Genomic DNA, 6,872 nt, shown 5'->3' with positions numbered 1-6,872 from the left:
CTAGGATCCATTTTACATTAGCAATGTCAATCCCTGATGTTCTGGCCTCTTCTAAATCCTGCTTGAACTGCTGGCAGTTCTCTTTCTTGCTCCGTTCTAGCTATTTTTGAATGATCTTCAGCAGTATTTTTTTTCATGTGATATTAATTATATTGTTTAATAGTTTCCACATTCTATTCTATCACCTTTCTTGAGAATGCAAACAAATACAGAAGTCTTCCAATCCATTGGCTAGATTGATGTCCCCCAAATTTCCTGGCATAGACTAATGAGTGTATCCAAGGCTACATCCATTAATTGAAATAATAGTTGGTATCCCATCAATTCCTGGGGGTCTTATTTTTTGCCTTCAATGTAGCTGCCACGTCCTCCTTCATTGCCATCGCCTCCTGAGAGATTAGGGCTTCTTTTTTGTCAGAACTCCTTAGAAAACAGAGAATAGGATAAAATGTATTTACTAAGTATCAAATGATCTCTAGCAGATATATGATGAGCAAAGGACTTGACGTTCCTGACTCTTCTAGGTATGTCCAGTCCCTGATATATAAGTGATAATTGTTTGATAATTTTCAAACTCTGTCAGGTCACCTTTGAAATATGTCAGTTGCTATTCCATCAATTCATGGGGCTTTATTATTTGCCAATTCTTTCAGAGCCACCTGAATTTCCTCCTTCATCACCATTGCCCTTTGATCATATATTGTTTCTTGAAATTCTTCTATGTCAGTAACTCTTTTTCGGTACAATGACTCTTTCAAGGGTTTAAATTTCATGGGAGGAAATTGACTTCCCTATCCCCTCAGAGAACTCCTGGTGGATTTCAACTTCCAGGGAGGCACAGCCCTTGGATTGGCAATGCAACTTCCTACATATTAGGCCATCAAATATTTGTCTCATACTTTGGAGATGCTGAGAGGAGAGGCTATTCCTTGGAAAGGGATTTCATGCTTGAAAAGGTGATGTCCAGGAAAGACAGGAAGACCCTCAATGAAACTGGCACAATGGCTAGAACAATTAACTCAAGTGTGTCAGAAAGGATAAGAACAACATGGGATACGACAGGGTTCATGTGTTTTGCTTATAGGTCACTATGAGTTGTATTTGACTAGAAGGCATATGAAAAATGATTAAGGAAACTATACTGAGTTCTTAAGTCAATTTGCTTTCTAGGGTTGTGTAAATGCTTCAGAAATATAGAAAAAGGCAATGTTTAGGCTAGATTGGGTTAAAACTAGAACAAGTGTTACTTGCTAACCACATTAGAAGTTTGCATATTCAAATAGTAGCATATGCCATAGTATAAAACTTTATCTTCATATTTCTGTTAATGCTACGGCAAAGTTTCCAAACTGATCTTTTATTTTAGGTCTATGTGAATAAAGTGAATGAAGAGAATATTGTGTTTGTGTGGGGGGGAGTATGTAAACAACTTATACAAATAAAATTAATTATTTGTAAAGTTATAATTGCCAAAGAAAAGAAATTGAAAGGATGAAAGCAAAATTCTCTTAAGGTTACCTCAGCCAGTCTGAGAAAAAAATGTTAATCATAAATAGAGTTTTATAGAAATCATATGAAATTCAGTTTCACAAGTAAAATAGACTGAAAAGAGCAAACGGGGCATCCTGAATGCTTGCATCTGGTTTAATTCACATGGTTTAACAATGATGGAGTTTCAATGAAAATAAGGTTCATAGCAAAATGACATCGCTATTTAAAACCATGTGAACTGGAGCCAGTGAAAGAATGCATTCCCATAACCACAATGTGTGAAGTTCTGCTTGCTAAGTAATTTTTCTGGGAAGGTATGTGAAATTAAATCAGATACACCTGCATGCCCAAGCTAGTTCTTGAGGTCAAATTAGGTCAGCCTTTCTCATCCAGGATGTCAGCATACATTGGCTCAACTTTCCCTTGGTCAACAGCAACTGATTTATTGAGTTTTTACAGTATGTAAAGAACCACAATAAGTGCTACTGTTGCTGCAGAGATGGCGTGTATGTTAATTCCTGCCCTTGATGAGTTTATGCTCTAATAAAAAAAGACAAAAATAAATTTTTTATGTGACAGAGTGATTTATTAAGTATTTCTGAGGCCAAAAGAATACTTAGGCTAGAATTTCTCCAAACTGTTAAAGAGCAACAATACCAGTTTAAAGATTAAGGTGTGCCTGATTCATGCCATGATCTTTTCAATCACTTACTATGCATCTGAAAGTTGAACAATGGATAAGAATGACAGAAGATTGATGTCTTTAAGTTATGATGTTGGATTTAAATACTGGATGTCCCATGGACTGCCAAAAGAACAAACAAGTCTGTCTTGAAAAAAGTACAGGTAGAATGCTTCTCAGAGGCAAAGAGGTTAAAATTTCATCTCATATGCTTTGAACATGTTGCCAAGAGGAGCTAGTCCTTGGGGAAAAATATGCTGGCAAAAGTGGAGGATCATCAAAAGACAGGAAGAATGCCAACAAGATGAATTGACACAGTGACTGTAAAAAGGGGCTCAAGCATATCAGAGATGATGAGGATGGCTCATGATAGGGCAAGGTTCAGATGTGTTGCTGATAGGGTTGCTATGAGTCATAGTTGACTAGATGGCACCTAACAACAACAACTAACAGCATTGAAACAATCTACTTTGGCTAAAATGGTTTCAGAAATTCAATGGAAGGTTGTTCTGAGTGAGAATAGAATCACTGGTAATAGGCTTTAGTTTTTTATTAGCAATTGACTGATAATGGTTAGAGATCTGAGTAGCCCTTAGAAAAAAGTCTTGATGATCTACTTAAAAAAAATCTTTCATTAGTATACTTATTATAGCACAGTTCTGTGCTGACACATGAGGTTGCCAGGAGTTAGAATAGACTGGACGACAACTGATAATTTAAGCTTTTAAAAGGGGATGAAATGGAATTTATTGTTCTTAGGCCAGAGGTCTAGAAACAGAATCTTCTTTTTGGCTGTTTCTATGATGCATTTTCTCTTAGACCAAATAAGCATTATTATAGTTACTAAAATCTTAGATTGGTACTTTACAATGTTTTGGGCAAAACTCTTTTATAGTCAATTATGGAAGCTAAATGGAGGGAAATGTCCATATAAGTATTCTCTGAAATTCATGACATTTGAAGTAATTAATCAACAAATGATTAAACAGATCCAATTGTATGGTTAGAGACTTCTGCCTACTTTTAGGGTGAAAATATTAAGAGTTAAGGACTTATATTTTCTGGAAAGTGCATCCAAAAAGAGAATACCCAGTAAGAATAAAATATTACTGAGGTTTGGAAGCAGGAATGGCATCCACTTCCTAAACTACATGCCTCCAGAAAGTCTATGAACTTTGATAAATGTTGATAGTTGTAGAGTGGCTTCAGGCCTTTTGCTCATAGGGTCGCTATAAGTCGTGCTCGACTCGAAGGCAATCAACAACAACGTTAGGATCTAGAAAAGGATCAGAGTGGAGCCATAAGAATTGCTACTCACTTGGCAATTTGTCCTTTACTTGCTTCAAAACACCAAAGCCACAGTAAAAGGTGAATGAGAAGGGGTGGGTTAATCTTGCAGTTAACTCTATTTATTCTTCTATGAGTAAGGCATTGACTTTTCAACTCTGAGAACAAGAAATTGGAAGAATTCTTCATTCAATAATCAAGTATTAATCCTGGAGATATAGTCAGGTAGAAGGCCAAACTATTAGAGTTGCCTCAATACTTGGTTATTTAAAGACCTGTCACCCCTACTTTACATAATTATGCAAAACTATGAACAACATAAAATATAAAAAAGGGGAGAAAAAATGGAAATGGATGTTGAAAGAGACTCTAAGGATTGCACTGGAGTGACAAACAAAAGGAAAACATGTCAAAGTGAAAGAAATGTTGAAATATTCTCTATCTGAGAAGCTGGACTCTATGAAGAGAAGAGTGACATCAGAATTGGAGGAAGACTCATCAATAAACTGTGTTATGCAGATGACACAACCTTGCTTGCTGAAAGTGAGGAGTACTTTAAGCACTTGTTCAGAAGATCAAAGAATGCAACCTTCAGTATGGATTGCATCTCAATAACAAGAAAACAAAGATTCTTAGCACTGGTCCAATAGGCAGTGTCATGATGGATGGAGAGGAGATTGAAACTGTCAACAACTTCATCTTGCTTGGATCCACAATTGACCCCATTGGTACCAGGAGTCAGGAAATAAGGAAACACATTGCATTGGAAAAATCTGCAGTTAGGGACTGCTCCAAATTTTTGAGGAATAATGATGCCAGTTTGAAGACTATGGTGTGTCTCATTCAGGCCTTGGTCTTTCCAATTGTTATGCATCTGAGAGCTGGACAATGAATAAGGATGATAGAAAAAGAATTGACACCTTTGAGCTATGGTGTTGGAGAAGAGCACTGAGCATCCCATGAATGGAGAAGAGAACAAATAGATCTTTGAAGGGATGCAGCTGGAGTGCTCTTTGGAGGCAGGAATGATGAAGCTTTGCCTCATATACTTTGGTTATGTTGCTAGGAGCGTCTATTCCTTGGAAAAGGACATGATGCTGGGAAGGGTAGCAGATCAGTGAAGGAGAGGAAGACACTCAATCAGGTGGGTTTACATGGGGACTGATGGAATGGGCTTTTTTGTGTCAGGAATTGTGAGCATGGCGCAGGATAGAACAAGGTTCAGATCTTTTATTCATAGGGCCGCTATGAGTCATACTCTTCTTGATAGCACCTATCTACAACAATTGAAATCATAAGAAGCTCTGGACACCTACTGGGTAAGGAGTTGTGTTGACAACTCAAAGGTGGATGGTTCAAATCCACCAGCTGTGTTATGGGAGATAGATGGACAATCTCCTCATGTGCAATTTATAGCCTCTGAAAACCTACTAGAATGTCAGCTATGAATCAGTTCCAACTAGATGGCAATGAGCTGTTGAGTTGATTAAAGACTTCGGGATATGAAAAAATTTATCAAAGATATCCTTCTTCATTCTCACTTTATATCTCTATGTTCATAAATTAGAAGACTAGAAGAGTTAGAAGAACATATAAAATTTGATGAAATATGGAAATTAATTATATTTAGTCATAATTAATTTTATAAAGCAAGATGTATATGAATGATTGAATGAGATCCAGTAAATTTGTAAAACAAACAAACAAACAAACAAACAACCCCAACCACAAAAAACTCCAGAAACAGTACCTATGTCTAGGAAACATGCTTTAAGTCAGTAGTAATAATATCCTTTCCCCCTTCAAAACTTTCAAAGGTTTCTTGTCCTATCTCCACTCCAAGGTGAATACTAAAGCTTTAATTTGGTGAACTCCACATCAACCAATCCTTGAGCTACTTTTTACCAAAGAGAAAGGAATTCAAAAGTTTTTTTTCAGCAAGTACCAGGAATTGTCCTTAAACTTGCTGTCTTAAGTAAACAGTGTAATCCTTAAGGAGTTGTATCACTAACTCCTTTTGGTTTTTCAAATCCACCAGCAACCCTGATGGAGAAAGATGAGCAACTGCCTCCTATACAGTTACAGCTTGGAAACACATGGAAGGTCAGCAATGAGTTGGCTCCAACTTGAGAGCAGAGAGGGAAAGAGAACACTAATGTCTCTTCTGAGCCACAAATTTCGCTGCTATCATACTCAATAATACCTGGTGTATGTATAATCTGTGTAACTGGCATTGAATCTGAGTGCCTGGTTGCTTTTCTTGCTCTTCTCTGATTCTCAGCCATTTTTTTCTGGGACCCTCACATAACTTTTTAATCAATTTCCTCATAAGAATGAGCAAGTATCCTGTATTTGTAGACCCTTCCCTTTGTACCATCTGGGTACATACTTTAATTGTAGTCATAACCTCTACTTATGAAATTCAAGGGCTCTGAAATTAATGTTTTATCAATCTAGAACATGAAAACTGCTATAAAGAGAAAAACAAATGACATTTAATCTGTAAAATTTATTACATAAATAATCAGAGAACTGAAAAATCAAGTTGAGAATGTGGAATATAAAAAACTGTTAGTTGTCACAGAAAGCAACAAATCAGAGGGCCTGGGATGGACAGGCTAATGAAGTGGTTTGCTTTAAATAACTCCAGGGATAGAAACACCCTTTAGCCAAAGCAGTGTAGTCAGTTGGAATGAGAGCTTCTCAAAGATGCACTCCTTGATGGATACTTTGCCTGATGTAAAGGAAGGGGAATTACTTATATCCCTCCCTTCTTTCCACTATCAAAGTTTCTGGAGTTGCTTCACTTCACCCAATCACACAGCAGTCCAGGGACCAGTAGCTTGAGTATACAGCCTTCAAGGTGCACCTTGCCTATTGAATAGAAGTGAATGGAGGGACAAAAGAGGATTGAGACCTGTGACCACACTCATTCACCAGGGTCACACTAATCTAGAAATTATGCCAGAACAGATGATATTTGTAGTCTTATATCCAATGTGAAACACTCTAAGTATAATGCTATCAGGTATCTCTTTGAGGCCAACCCTTAAGCTGACTCAGTCCACCTCTCTCTGCTTTGGTCTGCTTATTCTCTTGCTTTCTCTACAGCTCAACAGTGCAGTACATGCCTACCTTAAACCAAAGATTCATAGGTTATCACAGAAATAATTCTTAGGTGGTTTTCTAAATTTATATTTAACACACTATGATGGAAACTAGAGAATACCAGAAGAAAGTCTATCTGTGTTTCATTGATTATGCAAAGGCATTTGACTGCGTGGATCATAGCAAACTGTGGCTGACTCTGAGAAGAATGGGAATCCCAGAACATATAATCGTGCTAATGCAAAACCTATACGTGGACCAAGAGGCAGTCGTCAGAACAGAGCAGGGCAACATTGCATGGTTC

This window comes from Elephantulus edwardii, unplaced genomic scaffold (genome assembly GCF_000299155.1).
Source record: "Elephantulus edwardii isolate Elephantulus edwardi_28Jun2011 unplaced genomic scaffold, EleEdw1.0 scaffold00256, whole genome shotgun sequence".
NCBI lineage: Eukaryota > Metazoa > Chordata > Mammalia > Macroscelidea > Macroscelididae > Elephantulus > Elephantulus edwardii.
The sequence above is the reverse complement of the archived record's forward strand: the minus strand, read 5'-3'. Positions refer to the sequence as shown.